Source organism: Nilaparvata lugens, chromosome X (genome assembly GCF_014356525.2).
Source record: "Nilaparvata lugens isolate BPH chromosome X, ASM1435652v1, whole genome shotgun sequence".
NCBI classification, from domain to species: domain Eukaryota; kingdom Metazoa; phylum Arthropoda; class Insecta; order Hemiptera; family Delphacidae; genus Nilaparvata; species Nilaparvata lugens.
The window spans coordinates 9148764-9166303 of record NC_052518.1 but is presented as its reverse complement, the minus strand read 5'-3'; the positions used below and the strand labels follow the sequence as shown (position 1 = coordinate 9166303).

Here is a 17540-nt window from a genome sequence, read left to right as displayed (position 1 = left end):
ATCTTCTAATTCTATTTATATAAATGAAAATAATTAAAAATAACAAAGACATTATGTAGCGTCAGAGTTATGATTAAGGTACTTCATAAGCTATTAGCTGAGTTGAAGTTACCTACTCTGAAAATTAAACTATTTGACCTTTGCAAGAGACAGAAGCCTCGAAAAAAAAATTAACAGAAAATCTTTGTCTATTCACAGAAAATGAATTGAAAGGAGTGAACATTACAGAAGTTATTTATAGAAACCAAAAGGTATAATACAATCCTAGGAAAATAAATTAAGAAGAATTTGAGGACATATACATTTTTATATTAATATATGAACTAAAGTCATAATATATTAATGAAAAAAATAGATAAATAAAAATCCTGAGACAGAAAAATTGTTAGAACCCTAGGAAGCAATAGTAGAAATTCCCAAAAGAATGTAAAAAAATAATTCATGTGAAAAAGAACTCCTCAATCTCATCAAAATCAAAATTGAATAAAAAGTGCTTCAATTTCTTCAAAAATGTTATCAGTGAGCCTGTGGATGTAATATGTAGAGGTAACTTATTAAAGGATTTGGAGCACTGTAATCGTAAAACCGTTTGAAGGCTTCACATGAAGGGTTTGCAAGAACAACCAAATTTCTGTCTCTCAATCTGTTTGAGAAAACTAGGGCATTCCCTGTAATCTGACCACTTCTTAAAAAGAATATTCTCAAGACCCTGAAAATATATAAATGCCTTAAAGGCAATATATCCAAGGCCTGGAAGTAGGGAAATGAATGAGCTCTCCTATGTAATGATGTCATCATTCTAATCAATCTTTTTTGTGCAATAAGTATAGAGTTTAAATTAGTTTTATATGCACCCCCCCCCAACAGCTTAGCCCATATTGAAGCTTGCTATTTGCAATAGCGAAATAAACAGATCTCAGAATTTTTCTAGGGCAAATGAATTTCAATAAATAAAATTTACGAAGCATCATATTCATGTGCTTTTTGAGTGATTGGATGTGAACCTTCCAATTGCAGTTCTCATCAAGCTCTAAACCAAGATATTTGATATTTTGCACTTGATCTATCTTTACACAAGATGTACAGAATTCATTATGGTTAGATAGGCAGACACCACACTTGAATAGTAAGGGAACCTGCAAGATGGGCTTTGATCTCAAAGAGAAACGAACAAATTTGGTTTTAGTACTCAGAGCCAACCTATGCACTGAGAACCAAATTTTTATCCAATCTAAGTCACTTTGCATCTTAGAAGTTGCCGTATCAATTTCTTTTTCACAATATAGCAGAGCCGTATCATCCGCAAAACAAGTAACTGTTCCACTCAGATTACTTGCGCATAATTTATTTATATACACCAGGAATAAAATTGGTCCTAATACCGAGCCCTGGGGTACCCCACATGGGATGGTCAAATAAGAGCTCAGAACATTCTTAACCCGAACACACTGGCTTCTGCCCACCAAGAAACTTTTGAACCAGTTTAAAGCAATGCCTCTTATTCCAGCCTCCCTCAATCTATGCAAAAGAATGTTATGGTCCACAGAGTCAAAAGCTTTAGTTATATCAATGAACAGGCCCAAGACATTTAAGTTTTTGTTTAGCCCATTGAAAATTCCTGAACAGAAAGATAACAATGCATCCTCTGTACATTTCTTCTCAATAAAGCCATATTGGTTCTCACTCAGAAAATTATTTAAATTGAAGAATTTTTGAATTCTTGCTTTAATTATTTTTTCTATAATTTTCGAGAACACAGATAATAGTGAAATAGGCCTATAATTATTCAAATCCATGCAATCACATTTTTTAAATAATGGGATGACTACCGCCCTCTTCAAGCATGCGGGAAATTCACCACTTTCAAAACTTAGATTGATCAAATGAGCTAGCACAGGACTTATGAATTCACTGGAAAGTTTAACGATAAACGCTGATATACCATCAATTCCAGATGCTTTATTTTGATTCAATTGAGAAATTATTCGTTTTACCTCATCTACACAAGTTGGGAAAAAGAAAAAGGAGTTTTGCACAGAAAGTGGAGGAAACATTTTATTAAAATCAGAAGGGTTCATATTGCTAGAGTCATCGATTTGATCGATAAGCTTTTCTACAATTGTGACGAAAAATTTATTAAACTCCTCAGCCACTTCAAGCGGTTGCTGAACAGTCAAATGTGGATTGTCAAATGTCCTAATTGAATCAAGGGCATTTTTCTTATTATTCGCTGTACCCAAAACTTTATTAATTGTATCCCATTGTTTTCGTGGGTTATTTTTATTCATATCAAACAAATTATGGTAGTATTGGTTCTTCCTATTTGCCATATCCTGTTTCAATTTAAATGCAAAAATGTCAAATTCTCTTTTCAATCTAAAATTAGTGGATTTTTCTTTACTTTTTTATACAACCGATTTCTATGATGCTGTCTCTTACATAGCTCAACCGTCATCCAGGGTTTCAAAATCTTGACATTATTTATTTTATTTAATTTACTACTCTCAATGGTGGCTTTATTTACTATTTCGTGAAAAGTTTTTAAAAATATATCAAATCCATCAGACACATTCATTGTATTGAAAACTTCAGTCCAAACTGCATTTTTCAACAGATTAGAAAGCAAAGTCCTATCAATAGTTTTAGTTTTCTGATTTGTATAAAAAAATGGTTTGACATTTGATAGAAAATAACTTGAATCCAAAAGGCAGATAGTTGCATCATGATCACTACGACCAGAAGATAATACATGGGCCTCATATTTGAACCACTTTGCCATTCTTATCTATTATATTGTACACTATGAAAACGTTTTTGATAAATAGTTTATTTAGTTTCTAAAATAATATCATTGATAGTTTTTTCGAATTTTTCTAGAATTTAGGAATTTTCTTTCTAGGTTATTTGAAATCACATAAAAATTTGACAGTATTATGTCATCACTCTCATTTTCCCTTTTACACTCATAACAAGAAATCAATTGTTCTTCTTGATTAAAAGCCTGAGAAAGAGTTGGAGGCTCCAGAAATTCCTCTTCCACTTCACAATCTGCTTAGAAATCATCTGCAATAGTGTCGTTTTCTCTTTAAAGTTGACCGATTAATTCTTCATCTGTTCCAATTTATTCTCTTTGAAATAAATGAATCCTCTTGTAAGGATTTCAATTTTTGGTCACTGTTCGTGAGCCATGTTGTAAGGGTTTTAAAATTATGTCCCTGTTTTAGGGAACATGTGCAACGGATTTTTTTTATTTTTGTCTAAATTAATAATTTGCAAAACCTTTTTTTTAAGAGAAGAGGGTTTGATGATCGGAAATAAATTTATTCAAAAAATATAAGAAAATTTAAATAGGAAATTTTATATTCTTTGGGATGATTTTGAATGGAAAATAATATATTAGGAGGTGGATAAATATAGTTAGAACTGGCATAATGATAGTGATAAAATGTGATATTTTACTCACCGCTGTTAATAATAATTTCCCCACGAGACGACACAGCTTGACACGGCAACTTTCGAGACCTTCGGGACCGCACAGTTCATTCACTGCAAACTTTTGGACTGCACTATATCTGCAAACATTTGGACCGCACTCTTTTCAGTCACTATCAATCAATCAATTTATTAATGTCAACAAAATATTAATATACAATTCATACTTACAAACATAGAATACAAATTCTTTATAAAATAATGAATATTTACATAAAATATCATATTCTAAATAATATTGTTGCATCCCTCTTTAAGCAAAGCTTGTGATGAGGGATGGTGTATCTCTAGAATGCTGGATAGCATAAGATACTAATATACATCGTAATATTAATAACATAATTAGATTTTATAATTTTACATTACAATATCAAGAAAAAAGAAAATTCCATTCTCTTATGCTATTTTCATACAAATTGTGCTCTTGTAACCAGTATAGGCCTAATTGAGATTCAACTATATGTTCTACATCTATCAGTTCATCACTTGCATTTTCCTGTACATTTGGTATCACTGCCAGTATAGGAATGTCAGGAAGGGTGGAGGAGTTGTTTTTCAACTATTATCTGTTGGAGCTTGGCTAGAGCTGCCTTATCTGCTACGATAGTTGGCAGATAGCAGAGTTGGAAACTTTAGTTTAGGTTTGGAAATTTGACTGTGACACTATTTTCATGTTTATAAAAATGGATCGTTACACTCTCCAGGAAAGTTGAGCTGTTGAATCCATTGACTTTATGGTATGGTTAGGTTAGGTTAGGTTAGGTTTCCTTCGTCATCTTATCTTTGTTTGTGTTCTCTATACATAGTGCAGAATCTGATAATCCTGCATGATTGAAGCAATCGCACGCATCAATGTTTTCCTCACCTTCTTCCATACACTCTATCACTTGAAGTTTCAAATGTTAATGCTTTACGCTTTGCCATAATGTATCACAGTACAAAACTCACAACAGTATGAAAATAAACGGTACGAGAATTCACACGTTGCGCACAAGCACTATCAGTCTACTGACAATGTCCAGTTCACAAAGTCTTCCCAGTACAGTAACAGAGAGGGAAAGAGTAGGAGTGATTGACACCATACATCTGGTTATAATGGGAAATTCCAAGAGGTGGGAGAGGCTCTAAACTATTCCATAAATAACACTTTTGTCCAGTCACTGGTGAATTGTTTAATAATAGTTTATTTTGTGGAATTTCACTCACTGAGAGCAAAAATGAAGTTATGAGACATTATGTGGAAACAGCACTATATCCGGAGATAAACCGCGTTATAAAAGAACCTAAAATACATGTAATTATATGGGAAATGGCCGGACCTGTCTTGAAATAGCGCTATACCCGGATTAGCGCTCTAGCCGGAGGCGTTGTAACCGAAGTCCACTGTATTATCATAAGTGAGTGGAGGATTGCTTGCCACAATATACTGATCAAAAAGATATTTTATACCTATATTAATATTATATTTATTAGGCCAACAAAATTATATTATCATGTTATAATATCATATAATTTATAGGAGTGGATGTAGTCGAGTGAATTTGATGATGAGTATAATAGGCTACGTCATAAAGTTAACCTGTTCAACAAGTTAAGCTCCATGCGCCTCTTACTCCCGTTCTGAAAGGTTTGCCACTTCAAGAGTCAAACTCCTCTAAATACCATTTAAGAGTTTGAAAATTGCTTTCCGGAATCCATCCAAGACTAGATCCACTCATCTCTCATCATCCGTATCATTAGCCACGCACAAGCCTGGAGCTCATTTGAGCATCTACATTTGAGTTATTTTTATAACAAAATTAGCCGTCTAATTTTCAACTATTTTTTGTAATTTTGTCATCAGAATAAGACACTAGAAAAAATCTACTGTAACCGATAATTTGACAGCTGGTATAATGGCCATAAGTGTAAACTTGAGCCATTATTCTCCTTCTTGTTATAAAAGTAATATAGCTAACACTTCAAATTCATATGCCACCATAACACTTATACAACATAAAAATCTAATGAATCATTGAATTGGATGAATTTATAGGTTATGTGCTCCAGCCACGGGTCGCCGCCAACCTGTCTCCCCTGCTGGATAGGCCTATGAGGGGTCTGGTTGTCGTGATCGTACCCGACAACTAAGCTCCCCGACAGTTAATACCCTATTGAAACCAGCTTGAAGCAGGCGGGGAAGTAGTACAATCACAGATACTGATCACACATTCTATGAATTCGATTATTAGAAGAAAAGCTTGTTGGAGTTGTCACTTCTATCACTGCAAACATAAAATTTAAAAACAAACTAATTTCTCTTTCCAAATTCAACTGACTTGGAAATGTTTCTTATTGAATTGGCAAGCAGTTTCAGAATGAGTTTGTATGTCTCGCAAGTGATTCCTGCATACATGTATGCATAGAATATAGCATATATCATCAAGAAAAACTCTGATCTACTGTTTAGTCTTCAACTTATGGCATTCAAAACTTCAGATTGAAACTTTAAACTTTTGTTTTTCCATGTAATGTGAATTGTAGGAATAATTCTACATTGATTTGTCACTGTTCTCTTTTGAATAACTATTCATTAATTTATAACTATACTCTTTTGATTAATTATGATTGATCATAGTTGATCTTGATTTTCCAATATAGTATTTTCTAATATGAAATACAAAGGGTTGTGTGGCAGCGAGTCCTAAGGCTCGCCGCAAAGAAGACCCATGCTAATCCACGAAAAGCAGCCCACGCCGTGGGATGTTTTGTAAACCATTACTATGGAATTATTCATGATAAATCAGTTGACAAGTGTAATCATATGATTATGGGCATACAAGGAAAACCCACTAAGTCAACTAGTCTCCCCGACAGTAAATCCCCTACTGGTTCAGATGGGACTAGTTATCGGGACCGTAGACGACAACTAAGCTCCTCGGACGCTGACGACAACTAGTCTCCCTGTCAGTAAAGCTCCTCTCTCAGGAGCTCAGTTGACGCCGTCAGTAAATCCCCTCGAATGTGGTTTTAAAAGGAGCTTTACTGTCGGGGAGACTAGTTGGCGCGTTCCCCAGCAGACTATCGAACGGCTCAAGCTGCCTCACTGGAGACGCGCGGCTGTTTAGAGTCGTTTCTAAGGAATTTCACCTTAAGAATAACAATACAACATGAAAAAGGATTATCTACTTACAGTCTGTCTTCCCAGTCTGAATAAACTGGGACATTCCTTCTCCAAAAGATATCGTTTGCCATTTTCCTCTTCTAGATAATATGTTTATAGTCCTGTTCCTTAGTATATTTTTGTTAAAAGTTGTACAATCCTGAAATAAGAGAAGTTGAATATGTATTTCTCGTGTATTCAGGTGATAAATTAACATATTTTTATCAACATAATTATGAAATTGATTATATATCTCAGATACTTATTATATATTTCATATAATTACAACCATCATAGGTGACAGGATAATGGTATTATGATATTTATTAGGCCAACAAAATAATATTATCAGCTAATAATAGTAAATACTTTTATAGGAATGGCCGCAGTCGAAGGGATTACTTGCTGGCTTTATAATTCACAGACCCGGGTTCAAATCCCGGCCCGGGCAAGATATTTTTCTCGGGCCAGTTTCATTAGCCACGCACAAGCCTGGAGCTCGTTTGGGTATCTGCATTTGAGTTATTCTGATAACAAAATTAACCGTCTAATTTCTAACTAATTTTTGTAATTTTGTCATCAGAATAAGATACTAGGAAAAATCTATTGTATCCGTTATCAGGATGTCAATGAAGTAGATTCCCTTACCATTCTACTTGGAAGAAGTTATTTTCTCCAAAAAACTTTTTTAAAGAATTTTCTTGCACCATTTATTTCGAAATCATCCTGTTACTGCTTTTTTTTAGTTCACTCATGTTGTACTATACTGAAATCGAGAGGTTAAATATATATTTATTATGTAATTAGGTGATAAATAAACATATTTTTATCAAAATAATTATGAAATTCTGTATATCTGTCAAGATTATGATGAATGTTCTTGAATCAAACAATATTAAGAGGAAATATTTTAGGAAACTACGATATTACAGAAATATCGAAAGAAACCTCATTCGTTCCGATATAACCTATTGAGTAGAATAGGTACAATACAAGGTACTGATGAAATGATGCACGATATCGATAAGACGCCATATCGATACCTGTACCAACGTTAGGATAAGTTAGTCATGCTTAGTTGGGTTTGGTTAGATTAGGTTGCATTGTTCTTGAATCTAGTTTGCATTGATTTTTGAATGAAAATTGATTGGCCTACATGCATAATAATTCCAATGGATACAGAGGGAAATGAACCCTACATTACTGGTGATAGAAATATACCTAGAATACCTAGGTACTCATTTTTATTTTTCAAAAATATCTCAATAACTATAAGATTTATGATATCTATTGACTGAAAATTTTTGTCTTAGGTACATTTAATTATTCTACAAAATTCAACAGTTTTCAATATCTGTCAATCACCAAATAAAACTGTTTTAAAGCAAAAATTTCATTTTATCCACATTTATGAGGTATACCATAACCATTTTAGTTACGATCATGATGGGTTGTGGGAGCTTTGAGTCGAACATCGTATTCAAGAAGTTGTTGAAAACCAGAATATCCAAAGTATCCCTGCTTGTCGTAGGAGGCGACTAAAAGGGACCCCCTTTCCAAAGCCCTTCTTTTCCTTCTTAATATGCTTTGGAACTTTTTATTTCTAGAATGACACTTTTTCCATTGTCTTAGCTTTGTGCCATTCTTTATTTCTTTTTCTATCTGTTGGCCTTCCTTGGCCATATTCTTACTTCTTCTTAGGCCAACCCAAGGTGTGATGTGGACCGTGCTGATGAGTGGTGCTTTTATAAGGTGTCTCCAACGGTGCCTGTAGGATACCAGGCGACCTCCTGCAGTAGTAGTTAGTCTTACCACAGTATACATACAGTACGGAAACTTGGCTAGTACCTTGACGCTAAAATCCGCCATCTTGTTAGGAAGCGCCGCATTGTAATAGTATTGATGGTAGGTTCGGATCACTTCAATGATCCAGATCAATTGATCTCATTCACTGCTACGAGCCAATCAGAAGACCAGGATTGGAACTTCCCAAGGTCATGTGACGTGTTTAGTATTGGGGTCATGTAAAAATCATTGGTTAGATAGGCGATTGATTGATTACAAGTTTCCATTCTGTACCTATTCTGTGGTCTTACCTGGACATGCAGGGCTCTGTCTGGGTTGACTCCACTTCCCTAGCTGTTCGTGGGAACTACATGAACAGACCAAACCCAAGGAAACTCCAGACGTTGCATTGCCTTTAAACCTATCGTGATCTGCCCCATCAAGGTAGGTTCCTCAATCTGAAACGGGTGCATCATGAACGCAGGAGGTTCCGTTGCACTCTTATGTAGAAGCTATCAACATTGAAAAGGCTTCTACTGATCACAACAGTGATGACGTAAGCTTAATCACGCCATCCCAACTGGAGAGGAAGGATGAGCTTCTCAGACCACTGATAAAAGAAGGGCGGCCATTCAAGAGAAAAAAACCAAAGGGACCAGAGATAAGTGAAACTCCAGGCACAAATTTAGGTCAAGAGGCTGCGTCGAGGGTGACCAGGTGTCCTAGAGACAATTTGGCGACCCTTCCTCCTTCAGCGGAAGGACCTACAAAGACCAGGAGTGGAACTCACGTAGGTAGGTTACGAGGACCAATCAATCTTAAGAGACTGCCAAGCATATCACACTGGATTGCGAGAGACTAGGGGCAAGAAGAAGGGCTCATTTTGGCTGCAAGCAACCAGGTGATGAATGGGATGTTAGTATAGGGGAAAACTCCTGGATCTTGTAAAGGACACAGGTATTGGTTTGCCCAACTAACGTACTTGGGAACAAAATAAGCTCCGGTTGACGTGTGGGGTTCTTTGAACCTTTGAATCCGTATAGCATAACAACATATATGATCATGAAAAGGGTTTCTCATCATGTTTTGCATGAGATTCAACTATTGCCCTCAAATGCCCATTAGAGAAAAAAAATACATACAAAATTATCAATTCAAAACACAATTTCAACTTTCGGCCATGTTTAGCCAATCCTTCGAAATCGACAACAATGTTATACATACTTGAACACGTGTGGACCTTCTTTATCGATATAATGCTGAAATTCGCAGGCATTCACTGAAATGCAGCCACCTTCAGGCTATTATATGAGATGAGTTAGCCCACTGTCTAAAAATAATAAATAATTCACCACAAGGAAGGAGAATCTCTTTTACTTTGTAATTTCACACAATATAACCATGTGAACATCTGAACAACGTCTGTACCTACTCTGTAAAATTGATCGGGAATTGAGGTTAGCTTTTTTCTGTCTTGTCCCAATGCCTTATGAATCATAATATCCATATGTTACAATGATAAGATATATTTATTAGACATTATTGAAATTATCATTGCTCATTATTGGAATTCCATTATTGAAGAATCGATGATTTGAATTGACTTATCTTAACCGAAATATTGTTTTTATAATGCAAAATGCATGATTTTGTATTGAATCTTGAATGACCTCTTTCCACAGAGACTACTCGGTCACAGACTCAGACAGCACCTTATTGCGCATGCGTAGATAACGGGTTTCCCTGTTCCATTCAGTCAGTTCTTTGTGATGATAGTTACCACAAAGTAGAAGAAATAATATTCTTACTTCTTCTGGGGGACTTCTTCTCTGTGTGGTTACCGAGCTCACTGAGACTGGAGCTGGCAGCGAGCAGTTACACTATTATTCGTTTATGTATATTTACTACCATACTAAAGCAAGGAATGTCAGTCTATTTTATTATAATATCATGATCCTTGATGATTTATCATTGAATTTATTATCATAATCAATAAATTATTATTTCATTCGATGATAAAGCAGTACTATTGGATAATAAATTCTATGAATATGACATATAGAGAATTGCAATGAATAAGCCTACATTATTTTTAAATCTTCTTCTTCTATATGCTGGCTCCGCGACGGTGATCATCAATGCAATCTGGATTCTACTGACTGCAGCTCCAAACAGGGATATTGAGTCAATGTTGAACCACCTCTCTCAAGTTTTTTAACCAGGATGTTTTCCTTCTTCCAGTCCGGCGTCTTCCTCCAATCTTGCCCTCCCTGATCAACTGCAGGAATCTGTACTGTTCATTGCGCATCACATGTCCAAAATACCGAAGATTCTGGCTCTTTAATACAGTAAACAACCTCCACTGTCTTTCCAATACCTCAGAATTCTTAACCCTTTCTGGCCATGAAATATGAAGAATGCGCCAATACTACCACAGTTCAAATGCCTGCAGTCCCCCTCCATTGCCTTTGTCAATGTTAATCATTCATGCCCATACAACAACATTGGAATGACATAGCACTTCAACAAACAGATTCTAGTCTTGAGAGTGAGGCTCCAATCGCATAATACCCCTCTCATTCAGAAAAATGCTGCCCTAAAATAGAATATTAATATTTCCAGAATTTAGTTATAAACATAACTCAACCTGTACCCTAACCCCTTCAGCATATTGCAATTGAAAAGCAAAATCATAACTTCCTAATCTAACGTTTTACCTTAAAAACAATAATAAACATAGCTCTTGGTAAAACCCCCTAACCCCTTCCAGCATATTATAGACATTCAAAAGCAAAACCTCCAACGCCCCAACCAACCTCTTCACCTTTGAAATATCGATTAACATGAGTTTCTAGTTTTTATCATCAGTGCATGTAAGTTTTACCTTTTTATAGCTCTACTAGCCAGCGGGCTCGCTTTGCTCTCCTCAACCGTCTAGCCAGGGGGCTCCACTGGACCCCCGGCTGGATCATCCAGGGATGGAATCATTTCGTTTGAGCTTTCTTCCTTCCATTAAAGTCAAAAGAGACTTTCAGGTTTGATCCAATCACCCGTTTTCTTTGCAATTGATCAGAAAGATATTCAGTTATTTCTCAAAAAGAGGCTTGATTGGGATATTATTAAAATTACTGTATTTCAGTCTAAAAGTTTTTTGAAATTTGAAACAGGAATGATGTGATGAACTTACCAAACATCCATACCCAACTCTATCAAATATGAATTCTCTTGAGAAATGTAGAAAAATGCTCTGAGAACTCAATGAAAAACTTGGGAAAAAATCATCTAAAAAACGGTGGGGTACACTTCGAAAATGTTGTAAAAGCACCTATATTTGGCACATATCTTTGGCATAATTTTGAAGTCTGTACCAAACATGAACATGATCTGTCAATTAGTTCTCGAGAAGGCATGGAAAATGCAGGGAAATGCTCAAAAACCGCAGAGCTTGAGTGTTTTTTTAAGACTCATCTCAATACAACCTCTTTATACCTCATCTACGTCTGTGTGTATCAAATTTGAACATTATCTCTCAATTAGTTCTTGAAAAATGTGGAAGAACACCGAAAAAATACTAGGGAACCCTAGGAAAATGCAGTAAGACCGCCTCTCTTGGGCATAACTCTGAGTCCTCTCTAGAATCAATTTCTAGACTCTAGCTGAACTTCTGAACGAAATTTAGACATAATATATCAATTAGTTCTTGGGATGACCTAGAGAACGCAGGAAAAATGCTCAAATACCGCCAATCTTGGGCGGAACTTGGGCGTCTTAACTTCCAAAACAACATTTTTATTCTTCAGCTGAGCCTGTGTACCATGTTTGAACATTAATTTTGTGTCAATTAGTTCTTGAAATAGCTGAGAAAACGCAGAAAACCCCTGGAAAAATACAGATTTTGGGCATATCTTTGGATTTTTTTCAAATCCGTTCTTAGTGTGCCTCTAGATGGCCAACTGAACATACATGCAAAATTTGAACGTATTTGGTCAAGTAGATCTTTAGTTCTGATGATTATGAATGAATGAATCAGTGCCATTTCACTTCTATATATAGATAGATAGATAGATACAGTTGACAAATATTATTGTTAGATTATGAAAAAATATAATTCAGTAATAAAATATTCAATAGTCTCAAGTACAACATATTTTTTGTGATGGATAAGTTTGTACACACATACTGATAGTAGTATATATTGTACTATAGCCCCTTTTGTTTTGGGTAGACATGTCAAGTCGTCGGTCCCGGCTACCTAAAAAGCAGTCGTTAGGTCATGTCAGAGGCCCTGAAATTGATCAGTTGCGACCTGAAAACTCTGACTCCAGACCTGAGCCAGCCAGGTCACTTGATATTATTATTATATTATTAATAGCCCCTTGTGGCTGAAGTGTTCAACAACTTTATCAATCATGAGAAAACCCTTATCTTATTTATTACACTATGAATTAAAATTTCTCATTTTCATCACAAGTAGTGAGATTTGAGATAATATTCAGAATTGTGAAAAATTCTTGTAGGTACCAGTTAGCTAAAACATTAATTCTTTTTAACAGTTTACTTTAGATTTATTTATCATCTTTAGAACAAAATATGAACATATGGTTTATTCTAAAGAACAAAACATAAATCCATTCTATGATGGGCATGTTGAATCTTGCTGGCACACAATCTCCTGAACAATACTCGGTTGCAATCAGCTGATCGTTATCCAATATCCAATCTCTTGATTAAAGACCAGGCTATTCCTGGATAGATTGTGTCAGTCAGTATAATATTTCAACATGAGAAAAAACACTGGTCAAACAGACCACACTTTACTTGATCATGATGGCAGTATTACAGATCATAAGTATCAACATTGAAAATGTCACTGATACTAAATAGATTCTTTCCAATTAACCACTTAGACAAGGAGGACCTGAAGATGTTCACCATAATCACCGGCTCTGGCAAATGGTTAAAGCATCTTTATCGCCAGCACCGGGAAACAGTCCTTTACCTTCAACAAACGACAGTGCAGCACATCCAAATTAGTCCTTCTACGAGTGTTGTAGGAGTGCACTTGCTATCTCCAATGTAGCGTTGTGAGGTTACTCCTCAGCACATATAGCAGTGAAGCCAATATGTAGTGTCCACAGACTATGTGGATGCCCAATCTGCAGAAGATTGGCTGGCGATGTGCATCATACTTGCCATATGTGATGATTTGGAAAGCTTTATTTTGCAGCAGTAGATTGTCTCTGGCATGTGGCAAATATCCCCAGATCAAGATACCATACAGTATGCAGTTACCAAAAACTGCATGGTACAATATCAACAACCGCTCGACTCTCAGCAGTGCTCTCAACTCCCTGAAAAGATATATGTCTCTTGACAGCTTTTTGCACACTCCAAGAATATGACCCAGGTCAGCTTTGAACTATAATGAATCAGAGGAGGGTGACAGGTGCCTGGTTTAGATCTGTGCTGCTGAAAGTACACATCACTTTCTGGGTCTTTCCTTCATTGAGAAGGAGCTTATTTGTGGAAAACCAGTCTCTGGCCTCAGTAAAGAGTTGCTGTGCTCTCAATCCTGCTGCTGAGGGACCACCACCCCTACCAATGATTGTGGTGTCATCCGCAAAAAGATGGCTAGAATCCTCCAGTCTCAGATAATTGGTCATAATCAGGAACAGCAAAGGCCCAAGTATCTATCCCTGAGGCACGCCATGAGGTACATCTTTTTCCTTTGAAGTAGCTCCCATCAGTGAGACGACCTGCTTACGATCCAGCAAGTAATTTGCCACCATGCTCCATGCTCTGCCCCGAAAACCATATCTGGAGAGCTTTTCCATTAGGATCCTGTGATACACACAATCAAAAGCCTTAGTCAGGTCACACAGCACCAGGCTAACTGAACTCTTTTCCTCGAAATCCCTATAGATTCTGTACACCAGAGAGAGTGTAGCTGATGTGGTTGACCCCCCTCTTCTGAATCCCTGCTGCGTCCTCCCAACAAACCACTATTCTCCAGGTACTCATCTGTACTATCTTAGCTGTTTCAATGACTTTTCCAATAGTAGGCACAATCGATACAAGAGCCTCAGGCACAATTGCAAGAACCTCAGGATCACCCTTCTTAGAAATGGGCACTGTCTTTTAGATTTTGAGACAGTCTGGGAAATCCCCTTTCCTATAGTGAGGTCCATGTTATAATGACAGTATTTGATCAGCTTTAGTTTTGCTATCCTTGTCTATTATTCGACAAAGCCAGTGGTACTATCCTTTTCTAGGTCCACAACGATGACAATTATGTTTTTGACAGTGTAGAAATATAATCAACTAATGCAGAGAATCGGCATCGCTATTCTTCTATCTTTATCTACTACCATTATAACGTGGACCACACTATAGACAGGAGTTGATCAATGACATGATGGCCAACTATTGTACTCATAATGCTCTTCAACACATACACAGAAATGCCATAAACATACTAGCTGTAGGTGAGCTTAAACCTTCTGATAATTTTCGTCAGGTCCTCCATACTTATCGGCCTGAAAGAATCGAAGTTATGAGTAGACATGGGGAAAGGTAAGATGGGTTATCTTCAATCTTCATTTGTAGGACCATTAACCAGCCAGATGAGCTGGGTTGGTCATCACGTCAAAAATACAATATCACACAGAAGTTTTTGACAACACTGTCACATCAAAAAAATAAAACATAATGGCATAGATGGCTAAACACGGTGATGGCCACTAAATGTCAACTGTAGACTCCTGAAAAAATTCACTCAAGAAGTAGTATGGTCTGGCACGCAGCCAGGACTTGAGTCTCCTCTTAAACTCACTGTCATTCAAATGACGCACAGATGGAGGTAGCATATTAAACATTTTAATAGCGATATTGGGATAACAGTTCTGAGCCTTACTTAGCCTACATCGAGGAACATTGACTTCGAGAGCATTTCGAAGTGAGTAGGCACTCTGCAACCCCCTCAAATTCACTGTCAGATTGGTATTCCTTATACCAACCAGGGAAGCAAAGATGAACTGGCTAAAAACTGTGAGAATCCCAAGTCTGGCGAAGAGTGGCCCACAGTGCTCCAGATGACCACTGGATGACAATATCCGAACTGCCTTCTTCTGCAGCATAAGAATACTCTCACAGTGTGAAGAATGTCCCCACAGCAGTATTCCATAGATAATGTGACTATGGAACAGTGAATAATAATTTTGCAGCACAAATGTGATAGAGTTGCATGGGGATGACCACTCTGCTTTGAGTACTGCTTGCATCCTCCGAAGGCGGCTGAGGCACGTGTCGCGCCCTCTTCTACCTGGCATGCTGATTACATTTTTCGAACGAGACCTGTGCATGAATCAGCCCTTGAAAATTCCAGAGGTATCTTGTCCAGTACACCCTGGAATGATATTTTCCTCTCCTCAGGTGGTACTGAGTTGTTTGCAGCTTTTTTTCAATATTTTCGTGACAGATTCGATTTCTTTTTTCCTGAGATTGTCAGGCCTCACTGCCCCCAGGCACTAAGGAGGAGACCTAGACATCTGGATGGCCACAGGGAGTGGTATACTGATGATCTGGCCAGACTTAAGGGACTCATGCTCGCTCTCAAGAACCGATGTGAGGATGGTGATGCTGACAGCTCTGCTAGATATAGAAACTTTAAACAATTCTACAAGAGGAGGATCGAGCTGGCTAAGAGGTTGGCAACTGAGCGACAGATCGAGGATGCACCTAACCAATGCAAAGCTGCCTGGGATGTGATAAATACAAACAGATCCATGCCACGGAAAAAGATCGACTTTGCAAGCCCAGATGATTTTAATGGCTTCTTTGTGGGTTCGGTTCAGGATATAGTGGATTCCCTGCCTGATACTGCCATTGATCCAATTGATCTGTTGGAAGGAAGAATCCAGCCGGGACAGGAGCATCTCTCCTTCTTTCGCCCCACCACACCAGCTGCCTTGAGGAGGATCATACGCTCTTTCAAACCCTCAAAAAGTCCAGATGTGTTTGGCATGTCTGTGAGCATGCTTCGAGAGGTTGTTGATGCCATTGCAGTTCCTCTCTCTGCATCTGTCAATGAGTGCTTGAGGTCTGGAAATTTTCCTGATTTCTTGAAAACATCAAGAACTGTCCCAGTCTTCAAGAAGGGTGATCGTGAGAACCTTCGTAGCTTCAGGCCAATCTCCATAACTCCTGTCTTTGGCAAGGTGATTGAGGCAGTGATAAAGCCTCAGCTGGAGGCCTTTTTCGAGGAGAATGGCCTGTTCTCCAACATGCAGTTTGGTTTCCGAGTTGGGAGATCAACAGTGGGTGCAGTCGACCATGTGGCTGAGCGGATTGATGCTGCCTTCGAGGATGGTGAGTCTCTTGCTCTTGCTCTTTGTGATCTGAGCCGAGCCTTTGACTGCGTGGACCATGGCATTCTTCTTAGAAAGCTGAGCTTTTATGGTCTTAGAGACTCTGCCCTTTCCATCTTGGGCTCTTACCTTTCTGGAAGGACTCAGCTTGTCTCCCTCAGTGGTGCTGACTCCCGGACACTTCCGGTAACTTTTGGTGTTCCTCAGGGATCGGTGCTGGGGCCTACACTGTTTCTTGTCATGATAAATGACCTCGACGACCACGGTTCCTCTCTGATGTTCGCGGATGATGCATCTCTACTGTCATCGGGTGCTGAGCTTGAGCCGGTTTTGGAGGCATCTGCGGAGCATCTTCAGTCTGCCACTTCATGGTTCCTGGCTAATCGATTCCAGCTGAATGAGGACAAGACCCAAAGGATCATCTGCAGCTTGTCACGTGAGCCGCGTGACCCTCAGAATCCAGTGAAGCTGCTGGGTTTTGTCTTGGACAGCAAACTCAGCTGGAACAGTCATATACAGCAAGTAACCAGTCGACTCTCCCGCATTTGCTTTCTGCTGCTCAGGATGAGGGGCCTGGTGACTGAGAAGTACCTGATAATGATGTATCATGCGCTCTTCCATTGCCACATTACCTATGGCTTGCTTCTGTGGGGTCATTCAGCGGGGGCTGCTGATGTGCTGAGACTGCAAAAGAGGGCTATAAGAATTATAACAGGCAGCGATCATCTTGCCCACTGCAAGCCCATCTTTGCTCA

The 17540-nt window shown here is 37.9% G+C and overlaps 1 long non-coding RNA gene across 8 annotated transcripts in view; it reads right to left on the bottom strand.

Moving 5' to 3' along the window:
* The window catches only part of LOC111063899, a 30016-nt gene extending 20146 nt beyond the window's left edge, over nucleotides 1-9870 (bottom strand). For 7 of the 8 annotated variants that reach the window (XR_005573133.1, XR_005573127.1, XR_005573131.1 and 4 more), the window contains exons 1-2: nucleotides 9644-9870; nucleotides 6665-6794 (exon numbers count right to left, since the gene is read on the bottom strand). This is a non-coding gene — a long non-coding RNA (uncharacterized LOC111063899). Of the gene's footprint in view, nucleotides 1-6664; nucleotides 6795-8325; nucleotides 8328-9643 lie in introns of all 8 variants that reach the window. The other variant, XR_005573129.1, reaches the window with a different exon arrangement.
* Between the last annotated feature and the right edge of the window lie 7670 nt (nucleotides 9871-17540).